Source organism: Lissotriton helveticus, chromosome 3_1, assembly GCF_964261635.1.
Source record: "Lissotriton helveticus chromosome 3_1, aLisHel1.1, whole genome shotgun sequence".
Classification (NCBI taxonomy): domain Eukaryota; kingdom Metazoa; phylum Chordata; class Amphibia; order Caudata; family Salamandridae; genus Lissotriton; species Lissotriton helveticus.
Window position 1 is genome coordinate 674,184,374 of NC_136061.1, and position 18,014 is coordinate 674,202,387.

Below are 18,014 nucleotides of genomic sequence, written 5' to 3' on the forward strand. Positions count from 1 at the left end.
TCAAGGCAATCGAAGGCTTTTTCGATGTCTACTGATAGGACTGCCGGCCTTTGAGCCGACGTCCATGCACCGTCCAATAGGCGGACCAGGCGGCGGCTGTTTATGGAGGTGTTCCTAGTAGGTATAAACCCGGCTTGGTCCTCGTGTACTAGCGTGGTCATGTGTGGTAGCAATCTCGTGGCCAAGATACGGCTCAGGATCTTATAGTCCACTGTCAACATAGACAGGGGCCTATACGATGTCACATCCGAGGCCTCCCTACCAGGTTTCAACAGTGGTATCACTAGGGCTTCCCTCATCGATTGGGGCAGACGCCCGAGCGACAGGGCCTCCGAGTATACCGTCAGGAGCTTGGGCGCCAGAGGATCGATATACTTCACATAAAATTCAATCGGGAAGCCATCTACCCCCGGTGTCTTATTTCTGGCCATCTGTTTGACGGCCACTCGAATCTCTGACAACGTTATCGGGCCACCCAAGACCTTTGCGGTTTCGTCCTCCAGCCGTGGGAGATGGACGGTTTCTAGGTAGTCGCCTATTGCAGAGCCTGTCACCTCCAGCCGACTCGCGTATAGGCTCGTATAATACGACTGGAAGCGCTGTAAAACCGCAGTCTGAGAGTAGACCATCGCCCCCGTTTCCGCTTTAATGGCCATAACCGGGCTACCTCTAGGTTCCTGATTAGCTAGTTTAGCTAGCAATGTGCCCACTTTATCTCTCTCCGCATGCACCTTGGTGAGATAGAGCTTGTAATCGTAACATCGCAGACGTTCCGTCTCTGTAGCAACCATTTCCCTTGCCTCAATCAGTCTCTCCTGCAAGTCAGGCCGTTCCGGGCTACGCTGTTCCAGATCCCTCAACACACATTCCGCCTAGTCCACCAATAATCACCTGAGGTGTCCCCAATTTACAAGTCCCAGAGGTCCCTGTCCATCAGTCCCAGCTACCTGATCGTACCACTGGTGCCTCCCCCATCTCTGCAGCGGTTCACTATTGCGGTCCCCCCACCCCTCCCTCTTCCCTCCCTCTCCCCAACTTCTGCTGATGTGGGTGGCAACTGTGGGTCTTGGCACTAGAGTACGCTACTAATCGGGCATGTGCATTCGTGCCTCTAGGCCTCGTGGAACCCCCTTCGCATGTCCTTCCTACTCTTCATCCTCTGTCATGTAGTCCTTCAAGGCCTGTACTATGACCTCCCAGGCCCTCGCTTTCTCTAAGCTCTTTTCGTTACCTGTCTTGGCAGCCAGTCGCATTCTAATCACTCCTTCACACCTGGACCATTTCAACAGCTCATTCATCCATCTCCGCACCGATGGGCCATCCTTGGACTTCCAGTGCCAGGTTATTTCCCTCTGGGCTAGAACGAGTCCCAGGTCAATAAATTTGCTCGTGACTTTCGTCCTAGCCATGTGAGGGAACCAAAGCAGCAGGCAGGCCGCCATGTCAAACTCCACCTCCCGGTCAGTAACCACATGCAGTAGCTCCCCCACAGCAGGCCAATATGTCTCCAGCTTCAGGCACCCCCACAGTAGATGGTCGAATTCAACCTCAGGTGCTAAGCATCTCGGGCACACCGCATCTTGCACTTGAAAGTACCGTTTGATCTTCCCCGGGGTCAAGTAAGCCCTATGCAGTATGAAGAAGTGCACCTGCTGAAAGCGGGCGTTCCTGCAACCCGTCCACGTCCGTTCCAAAATGTGGCCCCAGACCGTGTCCGGTATGGACTTACCTATACTTTCCTCCCATGCTGCCTTCAGCTTGATTAGCGGTTCTAAGCCCTCATGTAGCATCTGGGAGTGGAGACAGGTCACCGCCTTGAATGTCCCCGCTGCCATTACCACATATTGGCAGGCCATGGCCGTGTTCGGCTCCGTCAACCCTCCCCTCCAGTGCTTCTGTATTGCCGCGATCACTGAGATCAAGAGGTAGGTCCCATCTGGGAGCCCAAATCGGTCTTGCAATACCTTAAAGGGGACCAACGTTACGTCATGATATAGATCCCCCACCACCTGTAGGCCCAGCTCTTCCCAGTTCAGCAATGGGGACCAGTCACCCCCGTGCGGTAGCGCTGTCAACATCCCCAAAGGGATCTCCGGTGCGTGTGGTCGTGCTGCTTTCGCCCTTTTCAAACTCCTGTGCCAGCATAAGCGAAGGGTCCTCTCCTCTTCAGTCAGTTCCCTCAATTCCAGTGGCTGTTGCATAACAATGTACGACAAGATGTGTTGCTGGATACCGGTCCCCCGTGTATGGTCCGGGCCTCTAAATTCTCTAGCAATGCTTTGCGTCAACACTTGCAACTGAGCCGCCAGGTAATATAGCTCAAAATCTGGGACTGCCATCCCCCCCTCGAATTTGGGTCGCGTCAGAGTATCCAATGCAACCCTACGCCGTCCAGGCCCCCACAGGAAACCAATAATCATCGTCCTCAATTCTTTGAAGATCCGTTGTGGAATCCACGTCGGGAGAGTGCGGAAATAATAGAGCAACCTTGGTAGTGCCACCATCTTCAGTAACGCTACCCGCCCTAGCACCGACAGAGGGAGGGAGGCCCAGAAAGACATGCAGCCCCTCAGGGCCCGCAAACTGCGCCCTACATTGCCATCCAGTAGATTTGTGGCATCATGGTAGATGCGAACACCCAGGTAGGTGAAGCACGTACCCTCCCAGACCACCTCTACCGTAAGAGGGGGATACGGCGTGTCCGCCCGCAATGGGTAAACACAGGTCTTATTCCAGTTTACGTTGAGACCCGACAGCTGACCAAAGTGTGACAGCAACTCCACAGCCCCTTCCAGAGCCCTTTCTGTGTCCGCCAGGTACAATAAGAGATCATCTGCATACAGTGAGATATGATGGATGTCCCTACCGTGCTCAATCCCATTGTACCATATCCCTGCCCTTCCCTGCACTGCTAGCGGTTCCACTGCTAAATCAAACAACAGGGGAGAGAGCGAGCAACCCTGCCTCGTCCCTCTGTGCACCGGATAATCGGAGGATATGACAGACCCCAATCGCACCCTGGCAGTGACCGAGGAGTAGAGGACCCTTGTCCATCGTCCAAAGCCGTCTCCCAGGCCGAACTTCTCAAGCACCTTATCGAGGTATGTCCATTCAAGGCAATCGAAGGCTTTTTCGATGTCTACTGATAGGACTGCCGGCCTTTGAGCCGACGTCCATGCACCGTCCAATAGGCGGACCAGGCGGCGGCTGTTTATGGAGGTGTTCCTAGTAGGTATAAACCCGGCTTGGTCCTCGTGTACTAGCGTGGTCATGTGTGGTAGCAATCTCGTGGCCAAGATACGGCTCAGGATCTTATAGTCCACTGTCAACATAGACAGGGGCCTATACGATGTCACATCCGAGGCCTCCCTACCAGGTTTCAACAGTGGTATCACTAGGGCTTCCCTCATCGATTGGGGCAGACGCCCGAGCGACAGGGCCTCCGAGTATACCGTCAGGAGCTTGGGCGCCAGAGGATCGATATACTTCACATAAAATTCAATCGGGAAGCCATCTACCCCCGGTGTCTTATTTCTGGCCATCTGTTTGACGGCCACTCGAATCTCTGACAACGTTATCGGGCCACCCAAGACCTTTGCGGTTTCGTCCTCCAGCCGTGGGAGATGGACGGTTTCTAGGTAGTCGCCTATTGCAGAGCCTGTCACCTCCAGCCGACTCGCGTATAGGCTCGTATAATACGACTGGAAGCGCTGTAAAACCGCAGTCTGAGAGTAGACCATCACCCCCGTTTCCGCTTTAATGGCCATAACCGGGCTACCTCTAGGTTCCTGATTAGCTAGTTTAGCTAGCAATGTGCCCACTTTATCTCTCTCCGCATGCACCTTGGTGAGATAGAGCTTGTAATCGTAACATCGCAGACGTTCCGTCTCTGTAGCAACCATTTCCCTTGCCTCAATCAGTCTCTCCTGCAAGTCAGGCCGTTCCGGGCTACGCTGTTCCAGATCCCTCAACACACATTCCGCCTTCTCCGGGTCAGCCAAGACCGTCACCCGTTCATTTGAGAATCTGCCCATACAGACACCTCTCACCACCACTTTCATCGCATCCCATTCGATCGATCTCGTGGCCGCTGTCCCTTCATTCTCAGCAAAGTAGCTCTCAATACCCTGGAGGACCCTATCACTGAACACCGGGTCCTCTAACGTGTCAGGCCGTAACCTCCACGTCGGGACTGCCGACCTCACCCTCTGCCACCTAACCGTCATCAGTAAGGGATTATGGTCCGAAATGGTCCTGGTTAGGTACTCCGTGTGGGTTGACTGGGCAGCTAAGGGGCCACTACAGAGGATGGAGTCTATCCTAACATGTAATGCATGCAGTGCCGAAAAGAAAGAATAGTCCCTAGTGTCCGGATGTTGCTCCCTCCATACATCAAGAAGGCCCCACCTTTCCTGCCAGCCCTGTCTGTGTGAGGCTAGCCTACGCACAGGGAAGTCAACCAATGGTGGATGCGACCTATCTAATAAGACATCAGTGATCGAGTTAAAGTCGCCTCCCAGTATTATGGGGCCCGTCAGACAGTGTGCGAGCGATCCCGTCAAGCCATCAAAAAATCGAGCCTGGTCAGTGTTTGAGGCATATATACTACATAGAACCACATCCCGACCGTACAGCCTCCCCTCCACCGCCACAAACCGACCCCCAGGGTCTACAAGCTGGTTTAAGGCCTGGAATGGGATCCCCGCTCTCACCCATATCAGCACTCCCCTGGCATAGGCCGAGTAAGTGGTACCAAATACCTGACCACGCCACCTCTTCTGCAGCGCAGTGCATTCCTGTTTAGTTAAGTGGGTTTCTTGCAATAGTGCAATTTGGATGCCTCGCCTCACCAGATGGGAGTGCACCTTGTGTCTCCTTGACATCGTTCGGAGTCCACGGACATTCCACGTGAGGCACTTCAATTCAGGTAACGTCCCCATTGCGGCCATCACCTAACCACCTCCTCAGTATCAATCGGCCACCCACATCATTGCAGTAAAACCCCCCACACATAACACCCCAAAAAACTCCCCAAACCCCATTCCCCAGAACAGGACCTAACAACAAGTCATCAGCACCCATCCAAACTTGTAACACAACACACAGTTCACTACTCTGCAGTCGTTACTACAGAAGGCCTTAAGGGCAACGGGAGGGTGATTCAGAACCAACCGGAGGCAGGCAGTTACCCCGCCCTGAGCCTTGATCCCATACGACACTGCAACACAATACCTGTTAGAGCGCAGAGCCCCAGGGTATCCTGTTCTAATGGGAAGAGCTGCCATTGTCCCCTCCTAGAGTGTCACTCGTTAAATAGTCCATCCGCCGTCTGTTGGGTGACCGCCGGGCCGCCAGCACTGTCCACCTCCGAAGCGTCTCCTCCAGATTTCCCTCCGTCCTCATCAGATTCCGAGCCCACCGATAGTCTGTCAGGTTGTGAGCCCGTAATGGACGCTGTCGCGGCCAACGCTCCCTTCCTGTCTGCCGCCATCTGGTCGTCCATTAGTGCCCTCCTGAGTTTATTCCGGTTGCGGATGCGTTTCGACTTTCGCATCTGGAGCGGTTTCTGTCTCTCACGGTCGCCTTTACCTCTGCGATCTGTACCGGCCCGATATAACTCCAGCCACGACCATGCCTCGTCAGGGGTCTGAAAAAATAGGGTTTTGCCATCCACAATCACTCGCAATCTAGCCGGAAAAAGCAAGGAATACTGTATGCTCTCGTCCCTCAGTTATTTTTTCACGGAGAGATAGGAGGCCCTGCGCCTCTGGACCTCTTGTGTGTAATCGGGGAAGATCGTAACTGAGCTGTTGTCCACTTGAAAGGGGCCCAGCGAGCGTGCCCTCTGTATCAGGAGGTCCCGGTCCTTGAAATGCAACAGCTTGACCACCATAGGCCTGGGAGGGCGGCCCTGCATAGGCGGGCGGGCTGGGACCCTGTGCCCCCGCTCCAGGGAGAAGAAGGGGGACAGACCCTCCGGCGCCACGGCCGTTTTAAACCAGTTCTCCATATAGGCCACTGCGTCATCCCCTTCAACTTTTTCCGGAAGGCCTACTACTCTCACGTTATTCCGCCTAATGCGGCTTTCGGAATCCTCTGCAAGTTTCTCCAGTGTCTCCAACCGACCGAGTATATCAGACAGTTTGTGTTCTGCGGTCACCACCGCAGGTTTGAGCTCCTGGAGCAGTAACTCGTTGTCTTTCACTCTGTCAGTAAGCTTAGCATGATCCGCTCTTAAGAGACCCAGTCCTGTGGCGACCTGTGCTATATCCGTATGCAGGGATTCCTTGGTCGCATTTATTGCCTCTAGTATACCATCCAGTCGCATATTCAGCCGCCGCTCTTGTACTGAGCCTTCCGGGTCAGTAGGAGCTCCGCCATCTGCGCCCCGTACATTCGCCTGGCTCAGTACAACGTCATCACCTTCAGCGGCCATCTTGTGCCCCGTGAGCACCAACACCGGTTCGCTTGAGGGGGTACAGCCCAGCTCTCACCCTCGTCCGCTAAACAAGGGTGGCTCCTTGACCCTTCCGGTAGTTCATCGGGTCAGTGGACTCCTCATGAAACGATCACCAATCCCAGGGGCGAAGGCGTTTGCTATATGCGGGTGCACTCCCGTGCCCAAAATGGCCGACCATTCACCGCCTCGCCCTGCTCCGGGCAGGCCGCTCCCACACCCAATCCGACTGCAGAAAGCACCCGGGGCCGCTCCTCACTCAGTCTCTCGATACCCACGATATAGCTACGCCAGGGCCTCAGGCAGAGATCAGGAAGGTCCAATCCAACCGGATAGAGATGCCAATGGCGTATTCCTGGACAGGCAGGGAAACGTAAGTGGGGCCAGGTGCGCAGTCTGCAGGGAGTCGTTGCCCTGTTCAGCGGTCTGCGGTCGTGTCCCAGCGTCGTCTCTCCTCCGGGGTCCGCTCCGCATGCCGCCCAGCAGTCGCTGCTGCGGGCCGTCGTCTCGTTCAGGGGTTGGCGACCAGCCGGGGCAACCGGTCAGAGCGGCTAGTCGCGCTCAGGTTCGGGTGTCGGGTCCTCCAGGACGTAGTTCCGACCCGTTCCCGATATGCCCTCACTCTCCGGGTCCACACTATATGGCGCCGCCAGGCTCTTGGGGACCGCTGGTCACAGGCGGGGAACGGCGACTTCCCACTCGGCCGCCATCGCCAGTGACGGGGGAGCGACACCCAGTCCGCAAAATGGTAATGCGGCAGCGAGGGCTCCACACCGCCACTCCAACCAAGAAGCCACTGATCGCAGCGGTCGTTCTCCGCCCGCACTCCTAGGCTCCGGTTCTGCACTATGCTGCCACTGCGGACCGACGTGCTGGAGAAGTCAGCCTCCGTAGTTCGGGGTCGCCGCCATCTTGTATCGCTCTGCGCCGTCCTGCCGAGCACCCAGATCGGGTCTCAGCGCACTTCTCGGCCCCTTTCCAGTCCGGAGTAGTACTCCCTGGGTGCCCCGATGCTCCGCACAGGATAATCACGCTAAAAACAGTGCGTGTATGGTGAGATACAGGATAAAATGCGGGATCGGGCACGGAGCTGCAGGCTCACGCCGCCATCCCGATCGGCGTCCAAGCCACGCCCCATGGCACTTTGGCCATCAGTCCTAGGGCAGGGCATCCTCCATGCCCTGCAATTCATGCCATCATCCATTTCAATAATCATAACCCCATGGGGCTCTAGAGCAGTGTTCACAAATCTGTGGGGGCGCGCACTCCACCCTAAACCATTGTTTCCACATCGCAAGTCGTTTTCCTTCTGATATTTCTTTACCCATTTCAAATGGGGATTTTAGTTTGGCCAGCTCCGGAACAGCAGCCCAATCAACACATAGGAACGTCACTACTGACGTTCCACCAATGAGGCGGCAGCAGCATAGATAGCAGGAAGTGCCGCGAAATTTGCTTGCAAGTAACTGCTGTTTGTTTCGTGCATGATGCCTTTTTTGTGCCTTGATTCTTCTTTGTGTGCTGTGGGGGATTTCCTGGTTTGACTGCCGTGCAGTGGCGTAGTCTGCTTGTCTCTAGACACCTTCGAAGATCACCAACAGGTAAGTGGAATGGGCTTTTATAATGGAATTGCGCCCTAATAAACTGCTGGGCCATTTAGTGCTGCCAAGTTTTCGAAGTCCGTGGGGGGAGGTGAGTGGGGGGACATGGAGGGGGTTCAGCGGTCACGGAGGGTTGGAGGGGAAATGGATGGGTCACGATGTGCCCATGCTTTTTAATTTCAATGGCAGAGTGGTTTAGTGAAAGGGTGAATGGATGGATTATGAGAGAAAGGATGGATGGGTGAGTGGGAGGATGGATGAGAGAAAAGATAAATAGATGGATGTATGGGTGAAAGGGTGGCTAGATGAGTGAAATGATGGATGGATGGATTGATAAGTGAAAGGGTGGATGGACGAATTAAAGGGTGGATGAGTGAGTGAAAGGGAGGGTAGATGGACAAAATGATGGGTAGATGAATGAAGGAGTGAAAGGTTGGATGGATGAGAGAGGATGGATGAGTGATAGGGTCAATGGATGGATTCATGAGTGGATGCGTAGATGGTTGGGTGGATGGATGGAAGGCTGGATGATGCCTAAGAGAAAGGGGGATGAGAGAGCAAGGGAGGATGGATGGATGACTAAAAGGGTGAATGATTGGAAGGGTGAGTGACTGGGTGGATCGATGAGTAAGTGAAAGAATGGCTAGATGGGTAAAAGTGTAAATGGCTGGATGGATGGGTATACAGATAGATAGGCTGAAAGGGTGGATGGAGGGATGTATGAGTGAAATGATGGATTGAAGGATATATGATGGATAGGTTTGCAAATGGTTGAATATGTGTGGCCATGGATGGGCACACAGATGGAAGGACATGGTGAAATGAATGAATGGTGAAAGACTGACTGACTGATGAAAGAATGATTACAAATTGTAGCCCTCGGATCATTGACTTTCACATTTATATGAGTCATTGTCTTTATATAATATGTGTGTGATGTAAAGCACTCCGACAACCTGCCGTACATACTTGGGACGAGTAGCACTATAAAAGAAATCAAATACACATGAGGGACGGTCTATGCGAAAATGAGGGGCACCATTTGAGGGTGGTAGCCAAGCTGACTGGCCGCACCTAGTATCAGGCGTTTCCCTGAGAGGCTGGAAAGGTGGGGGCAGGTTTGTTACTGGGGGTTGACACGGCAAAGTTCCTTGTATACCCAGCATTTTTTAGGTGACAATAAAAGCGTCATCACTTATATTCAGGTGTGGTTCACCAGGGTCTGGTAACTAATTTACCTGCTGGATGATTGAGTTTTGAGCTGTGTAATAAGCCTTTGTCATTTAAATACACCCACTCACAAACCTGCAGTTAACTAAACACACTTATTGTGTTGGACATTATTTACCGGATAAGGCCAGGGATATGAAGGTGGCGGTCGGTTATGTGGTGTAAGAGATGCCAGAAATTTCTGTCAGGTGGTGGGGGGCCCGACATTTGAAAAAAATCAGCTGGGGGGGCTCAGCCTACAAAAGTTTGAAGACCTCTGCTCTAGAGGATGTCAGTCAGGGTTAGGATTTGCACATTTTTACGTATACAGAAGTACATAACATACTGATGACTGCCTTAGTTGCACACCTCTTAGGTCTGTATACCACCACAAAGACCTTCAGGATGGTGTCTGTAACCCCTGCCTCCATGGATCCCCTCCTCACCAGTGGGAATATCTATTTTCGACAGTCTGCACCAGGAGTGAAAGATTGATTCTGTGATTAATCTGTCCCGTTTCTTCTCGCTCTCCAGGATTTTCGTTTCTCAACACTGAATCCGGTTTGAGGAAAGAAGACTTTAACTTGAATTTGACGAGTCATCCTAATGAAAAAAGAAAAGAAGCACACAAGAGTCCCAGCTCAGGTATCCTTGAAATATTACAAAGTTGCCATGAAGCTGGCATTCGACAGCGTCAGCACCTTCTTTCGTTAGCATTGGCGCCTAAACATCCGCTGTGCTAGTTTTATCTCCCTATTCCATGCTTTGAGTGATTAATAGAATTAAATTGGCATGTGATTATTTGGGCATTGTAAATTCCCTGCAAGGCTTTTTTCCTGTCTGTTCTACACTTCAGTAACCAACAACAAAGTGGTGATAGGAACACTTTAATGAATCTTCGTCACTAGCGATCTCTCGGAATATAGTCCAGTCCTTAGCTTTTCACTCAGGATAGTTCCTCTCTGACTAGAGACCAGGCCATATCAGTATTGGCCTGCTCCATTAGGAATACTCCAGGAAAGAACTCCCAGCCAGGACCCTTCCGGACAAGAACCACAAGCAACCACTGACCAATTTAGGCTTACTTAGGCAAGGTCAGTGAGGTATACGTTGAGTGCTTAAGCAGGTACGACACCCACATCTGTGAATACCCGTCACACTTGGAGCATTCAATACAGCCACTGGAATCCAGCCACATGTCCATGATAAAGCCTAACTAGCTTAAACTGGCGTTGTTTGTGTTCCCATTGGTAGTGGTCCTGACCTAGCAGTTCAGGTTGGACTGTTCCAGTTGGAGCCAGACCAAAAATGATTTGCTTTTATCCAGTCTGTCTAAAGTGGCATAGTGGACAAAAAATGATGCTTTGAACACTACCACAATTAATGAGCTGTGGGTAAGATTAAATCATATTTTCCGCCTATCTTCTTTTAGTCCTCCTCAGTGCTATGCTGAATACTAATTTACTGTAAGAGTAGCACCAGGAAGACAACCCAGATTGCATGACACAGGAAGGGGCAATAGGATGAGGTGAGGTGATGCATGAAGTGACAACAGCAGTGAGTATAGACAGGGCCCAGCTGGGAAGTCTGTAAGGAGCGGATAGCTAGATGAGGTGATGTATGCAGTGAAAAGAAACCAATAAAAAGATTTGCATCCTGGTCAACTCTGTCAGCATCATAACACTCAAAGAGAACACATATAGGCTGTTGTAATCAAGCCAAACGTTACTAGGCAGTATAAGGTACTTTTGGGATGTCTAAAAGAACATTAGTTGTGACACGCTTTTTCACAAGAAAATAAAAGGAAAAAAACAGAGGCAAGGGGAATTAAGCCCAGGCACCTTACCATAATGTTTAATTTCTGTAAATAAGTCGCCCAATGCCTGATGATTTATTATCATTACTTAAAGCCTTCTGAAAGGCTATTGTGTACCTTGCGTCGGTCGTCTATTGTTTCGTCATTCAGTATTTCAAATAAGAAGTATATTGTGCAAAGATTTCACTTGCACCTTGATACCTTCTTGTGGAGCTGTGTTTTATAAACCTTTGCAGACTGATCAAGCATGTGGTCCTCAGCTGACTATGATGACACCTCTGTCGAATGTTTAGGCATATTATTATGGCTATCGCTCCTATTTTTAACAGACATAATAATCCCTGCTGAACCTTCTGTGTTTGAATGTTATATGTTATATAGTTACACTTTACTTTCACTTACAGGACACAAAACTATTCCTTTGGTTGTTTCATTACGCATAAAGAAAGAGGCCGACACCTACTCTATGGACTATCAGGACAGTGAGAGGATAGAAAGCATCAACAGTACAAACGGTTAGTAAACAGGAGTGAAATACTCATCGTACATAGGCCATTACCACTGCCGATTTATTCTGTTCTCCACAACTGGGACAGCTCTGGCCAGGCGCAGCCAAAGGTGCTCAGTTCACCTCACGGGTTACTTTGTCCACTGCTTTGGCCAGTTCTCTTTTTGGGGCTTATCTATAAGCAGATGCTCTATCTTTGATCATGAACGCACAGGACTGAGACGCTTCATCCTGCCCTTTGAAATGTGATGACAATCCTGGATATGGGTATTATGTATTGGCAATTAAATTTGTGTGTACATATATATATATATATATATATATATATATATATATATATATATATATATATATATATATATATATATAGTCTCTTATATCGAATTCATACAATTCTGGCATGACACCACAATGTTTTCTGCATTAGTTTTACTGACATTAAATGAGAACAATATTATGGGACTGATTTAATATGTGCTGGATGGCGTAAATTACTCTATCGCCCTGACTAAGTACCTGTCTGCCAAATTTAGAAATGTTTGTCAGCCTGACGGACAATTCTACCGTTCATCATGACCACTGTGACAATATATTGAAACTTTGCCATAAAAGCTCTATCAAACATGATCGAGCTGTACAGTAAAGTTTCAAAACGTTAAATTGTATTTTAAAAAACAAAACCCCAAAGTGTTTTTGGTTTTTTAAAATAAAAAATAATGCCCCTTTTCCGATGGCTAAGTAGGCATTTTAAATTTTTACTGCCCCTAGCATGCTAGGGTTTTCCTGGAGGAAACAAGCAGTAAAAATGGCTGTAAGTCCACCCATCTAAAATGGGCAGGTGGACTTTTAGCCATTTCTCTGACAGCCCTTACTTCGTCACGCTGTCTGAGAAGGTTGGCCATGGAGGAGACGACGTAGCCTCTGCCATTGCCAAATGATCGTCCCTCTGCATTACAATCCGGTCAGCGCACCATTAGATTAGCAGTAAGGCTAGTCCTTCCCTATTGCGACAGAGTATGTTTACCACCAATCTATAAATCAGGCCCTCTGTTTCTATGTCAGATTTCCTTTCACGCTAAATTCAGAATACTACAGGTTTAAAATGGTTGTTGCGTCACATTCAGTGAAAGGAAACTCACAAGAAGCTGCACTTGGCTGTGTGGTTTTTACTGTTGCCTGGTTTAAATAAGAGGTGTATATTTTTCTTTTTTCAAATTGTCTGTCCTCCATCACATGGAAGGAATTTGTTTTATGTTGGCACCGTTCAAAGAGTGGTTGATTTTGTTCAAAATTTTGCTTAGACAAAAAATGCCAAGTTTACGTTGCGTTGTGCGGTGTTGCAATACAAATTGTAGAAACATGAAAACAATTGGGAAGAAATAAAAATAGGCCAGATTATCAGCACTATAAACACCAAATTTGTAGTGTATCTAATGATCAAGACCCAACCACACTTGTGCCTCTGTTAAGCACTCACCCACCCATCTCATGCAAGCATTTGTTGTTTGCATGCCTGTGTGTACCAGAGTGCTTGTGTTGGCGTGGTTCCAGCAAGTGCATGTGTGCCATTATAAATGTTTTTCTGTGTGCATGAGTGGCGAGTTGGGCTGTATGAGATGGATGTGGTACACTGTGTGTGTGTGTGTGTGTGTGTGTATATATATGTATATATATATGTATATATATATATATATATATATATCTAAAGCCAAAGTATCAGTTTTTTAAATGTGTTTTGATATGAATGCATGCAAGTTTAGAAAAGAGTCTTCTTTTTGAGGTCGAACCTATCCCATTCCGCAGGAATGGATAGGGGAGAACTTTAGTGGCCAAAATAGGTTCTCAAACCAACGGCCGGATTTCCAACAGTTCACGCGAAGACAAGCACGCGCATTTCCCCACATCAAAGCAATCAGCCTCCCTCCCACAGGCTTCCCCAGCGTGCGCAGTGCGCGCTGGCCTCACTTCTCCTCCCCCTAATTGCTTTTTTTCACGGCCTGGCAGCCGTGAGCTACATCAAAGGGTTCCAATCCCCCGCCCCCTGCTTCACGGACGATTCTTTATTTCTTTCGGCCATGTTTCTTTTTTTAGAGATCCTGCTTTAGTCTATGATCTGCGGGTTCCCCTCTTTTCTTACTGCAATCTTCACCAGTCCCGGTTCGGTTCTTCCTCCTCTCTCACCCTTACGGTTTCCCTTCCCTCTGGTCTGGGCTCGAGATGCTGGTAATCCCGGCTGCTCTCACTTCTCTTTGGCTAATCTCAGTTCACCCGCTTCCCTTTCCTGCTCCCACATTCGTGATGTTTCATTAATATGGGCTTCCGGTCTCTTGCTGGCATCACCCCCATATCTTGCACAGTTCACCGCGACTGCAAAGCCCAGTCCCCTTCTCCCTCACCCCCCTCCACCGACTCACTTGGATCGTTACACGCAGTAGCCAGATGCTGAAATGTTGTTAGAATGCAGGCAGAACACTGGGTCATTTGAAGTTGCCTTTCACTTTTGGAAGTTGTGTCTATTTACTGTGCATCACTGCAATAAAACATTTTTCGGTACAGAAAGCAACAACTTTCAGTCCCCATCCATGCCCTTCCTGTAGCTTGCGTTTTTTTTCTGACGCAGTATCCGCTTCTTGCAGGGCGCCTTTGTTTTGTTTTGCGCAGCTCTCCCAACTGGTTTAATTATTGCAGTTGGTGTTAGAAAACCTGCGTACTGTTTCCACACCCCACGGCAAGAGCATTGTTCCGAAAACTACTCCCTTCGAAGTCCCTGAAGGCACGGCTGGCCCCCACTCAATTGCGCTCCCCGCTTAGATTTAGCCCTTCCGAAAGTGTTAGCTTTACTTTTAATCTTGTGATGCCAAGAGCTTGTTGTAGCTCTGAGAGGCCCATCCGAGGAGGGCATTTTAGTCAATGAATCTTTGGTGGTAAATTGTTCATTACAAAATGTTCTAGACTTGCTGTGTTCGGTTTGCTGTGCTTTGCTGTCAGACTTGCTTACATTTACACGTGCTCATACTTAGACACGTGCATGCCATAAGTCTACATGTATGTTGGTTGAGACGCTGTGTTTTGGGAGCACGCTCTCTATGAAGTGAATATATTTTATCATTTCACTCCTCTGCATGGGGTTTGGAAGCCTGACCTCGCTCTCTTGCCCTTGTATATGGTGAATAATAGGGTGCCCGAGGGATTGCTTGGATGGATTCTGCCTCTTGCTGCAGTCTGAGCCCACCAGGCCACCGTCCGACCCCTCCGCTGCTATAGATTGGAGCATGGATGCTACTCAGCTCCAAGCGCTCTCGCCTCCAACACTTTAATTCTGCTCTGGCCTCTGCAAAAAGCCCTTTTGAAAGCACCGATCCATACGGGCTCTGCTAGTAAAGAAATGTGGTGGGTGAAAGCACCAGATAATAAACATTCAAAGCTGGCTTGGCCGGCTTAGTCGTTCATCCCTTTGAAGTCGATAAAGTGCGTTCCACAGATGAGTGAACATAACAGCTGTTAATGAGGAGCCCTGCAAAGAGTAGCTGTTTTCGGAATTCACTATCTCCCGTGCCCCTCCCCCCCCTTCTTGGAAGGTTTGTTCTAGGCTCTATATTCCCCAGGCCCATCCGGTTAGTGCGGAAATGAGCCCCCGCCACCCACCCACCCCCCCCCAAGCTTCTGCCAATGAAAGACTTATTCAGCCGCCCAGTTAGAAAACAACACACATTGCATTACAAAAGCTATAGGTGTCACATTTGCGAAAGTTATAACTATTGGTATTGTAAATGACAAAGCTGTTAATTTCGCTATTTTCAAAACCAACACATAAATAAAAAAATTGTCATTTACAATACCAATAGCTCAAACTTTCCTAATGCGAAACCTATTGCATTGCAAATGCTTGTTCAATAATGTGCACAAAAACGTGTTTCCCTTTTTATTCTCACTCCATTCAGATTTATTTTCTAAAATATTGTATTATGTATATGGATTAGCAGAAATTTACCTCTTCGGATTGATGTACCCAACATGTAGACCAGAGTGCAACTAGAAAGCGGCATGTTAGAATCCACTCTTTTTCATCCTCCCTGCTTCAATTAAATGTTCACAGTTTTCAACACTTCTTCCCAACAAGCCACAATTAAGTTGAGTGTGCACTGCATAAATGCTCATTGTTCGTATATTGAGGTTTGTTATGTGTACACTAAAATGCTAACTAGAAAAATGTCCTTTACATCTACAGGTGGCGAAAACATAAAGAAACAAAGTAAAGATCTTAATTCTGCTCTTTGCACACAAAAAGCACAGCCTCTTAAAGCACCATTAAGAAAAACAAACCCAGAGGTGCTCCAGAGCCCTGAAAAGGCAATACGTTCTGCAAGCCACCTGTGGCCACAGGAAAGTCTGGAAGCCACAAAAAGTACTCCATGGGAAATGGGTATCAGTAATGCACCGCATGTGGATTTACATCATGTCATCAACAAAGTTGGGGACTCAAATAAAAACAACTGTGAGCAAAATATGAGCAATGTAATGTTCACGTCAGGCCTTCAAGAGAATCCACAAAACCAGAGCCCATACATAAGTACTGGGTACGAAAAGAACTTTAATCAGCAATCAGAGTTTCTTAGATTGAGGAAAACACAGGCAGGATTGAAACCACGAGAAAGACCGTACGCATGTCCATATTGTGAGAAAAGTTTCAGTCTGAAGGGTGATCTCAATAGGCATCAGAGGACACATACAGGGGAAAAACCATATACATGTAGTGACTGCCATAAAAGCTTCAATAGGAAAGATAATCTCAATGAGCACAGAAGAATACACACTGGAGAGAGGAAAAAAAAATGAAAAGAAATTCCAAATGTCACAACAAACTTGAAACCCAGAGGATTCAATACCACAAGCTAGGATGCAGAAACATCTCTAAATCTCTAGATACTTACCCGGACAGAGGGATCTGGCTGAAAACTAGAGAGCGGCGCTAAATATGCTTGAGCACTGCAGCGGGCTTTAAAGCAGCAAGACAAATCTTTTTTGCCACTGTGACTAATTGTGAGCGGAAGTCATAATAAGCCTATTCTTTTTTTCTCCACAAATGTTGTATCGAATAGATCTTGTACTACGTTAATATACTTCAAGAACATGCCTTAAAAGTACAGCAATCATCATCTTTACAAAGCTATCCACAGATTCAAATTTGAGACGGTCTGCTCTTCCAACAGGGTAGATCATCAAACACTGAAGCCAGGAGACACCTAAGACAAAACTATAAAACAAAATAGACTTACTGAAAAGAATGCAGGGCTTGAAAGTTAATTTATCCTCTTTATGTTAACTAACTTCACAATGCTATTTTGTTTGTAAAAAATGGACCCAAATTACATTAGATTTTTGAAAGATGTGAATGTAGCTTTTAGAACTGCGTATGCAACTAATGCTTAACTACATAAAAGTACACAGATTAGTTTGTATTTTGTGTCCGAACCGGAGGCTTCTATTATGCATCCCAATCTTTACTGCATATTTTCAACAGCAGCCAATTACAGTCAAGAAAACTCAAACTACATTTTTATGAACAGTATGATCACGTCAGCATCTCCTGTTCCAATCATCATGAAGCCAATCCTTTAAGAGTCGATACCACCATTTCGGATCCTCTTTTTTGCTTCTGCACAGCCAGTTAAGTACCTTTTCAGTGTGATGATTCTTATGAGTGTATTATTCGGGGCCATGATACTAATTTATATTATTTGAGAGTCCCCGTGGCTATTGTTGCACCTGTCCCAAGGCATCCTACTGAGGGTTTGTGTATATCTATGTGCCCGTCATGCGGGCCTCTTTAATGAGCTATTTGCCATTTGTTAACCTCCTTTGCCTTTCAGAGGGAGTGCATTTCGTATCCTGTACACTGGCTCTCAACAGTGATGTCACCATTTTATTGTGGAGTGGGACCAGGGAGTGGGACATGCTGGTCCTTTGAGACAAGCTTAGTTCCTGTTTCTGATTCCATGAGGGCTGTATGCACGCATGATCGCAAATGGTCCATGGACTCGGCGAAGCATGGAGTTCAGTTTGAATGCATGGTAGCTGCACGCCCATCGCTACAAGGACTGAGACTCTAAAGGTAGACCCTACGATGGCCACTATAAAAAAAAAAAAAAAAGATTCTAGAGACCCCAAGAAGATTGAAGACAGGGCTTGGTACAACTGCCAAGACAAACTCATAGATATGTCAGGTCCCTTGACTAAAAACCGTGAGTTTGCCTATTAGGCTCAGGATTTCGATGTTCTCGTAGGCCCAGATGTTTTAGTAAGTTGGGCCCAACGTGCTGTTTGTCAATTGGTGAATGTTAAGTTTGCTATTTCTAGGGAATGCAGACAATCCATTCTTAATTTTGGTTGTTAGATTTATTGAGTTTTATAGAGCGCGGCTAG

The 18,014-nt window shown here is 48.3% G+C and overlaps 1 pseudogene across 1 annotated transcript in view; it reads left to right on the top strand.

The window, feature by feature from the left end:
* LOC144822858 (uncharacterized) overlaps nucleotides 1-16,582 on the top strand; it is a 114,941-nt pseudogene extending 98,359 nt beyond the window's left edge. Inside the window, exons 7-9 of the transcript XR_013608710.1 lie at nucleotides 9,802-9,912; nucleotides 11,488-11,598; nucleotides 15,820-16,582. The product of XR_013608710.1 is annotated as an uncharacterized LOC144822858 (transcript). The remainder of the gene's footprint in view (nucleotides 1-9,801; nucleotides 9,913-11,487; nucleotides 11,599-15,819) is intronic.
* The last annotated feature ends 1,432 nt before the right edge of the window (nucleotides 16,583-18,014 follow it).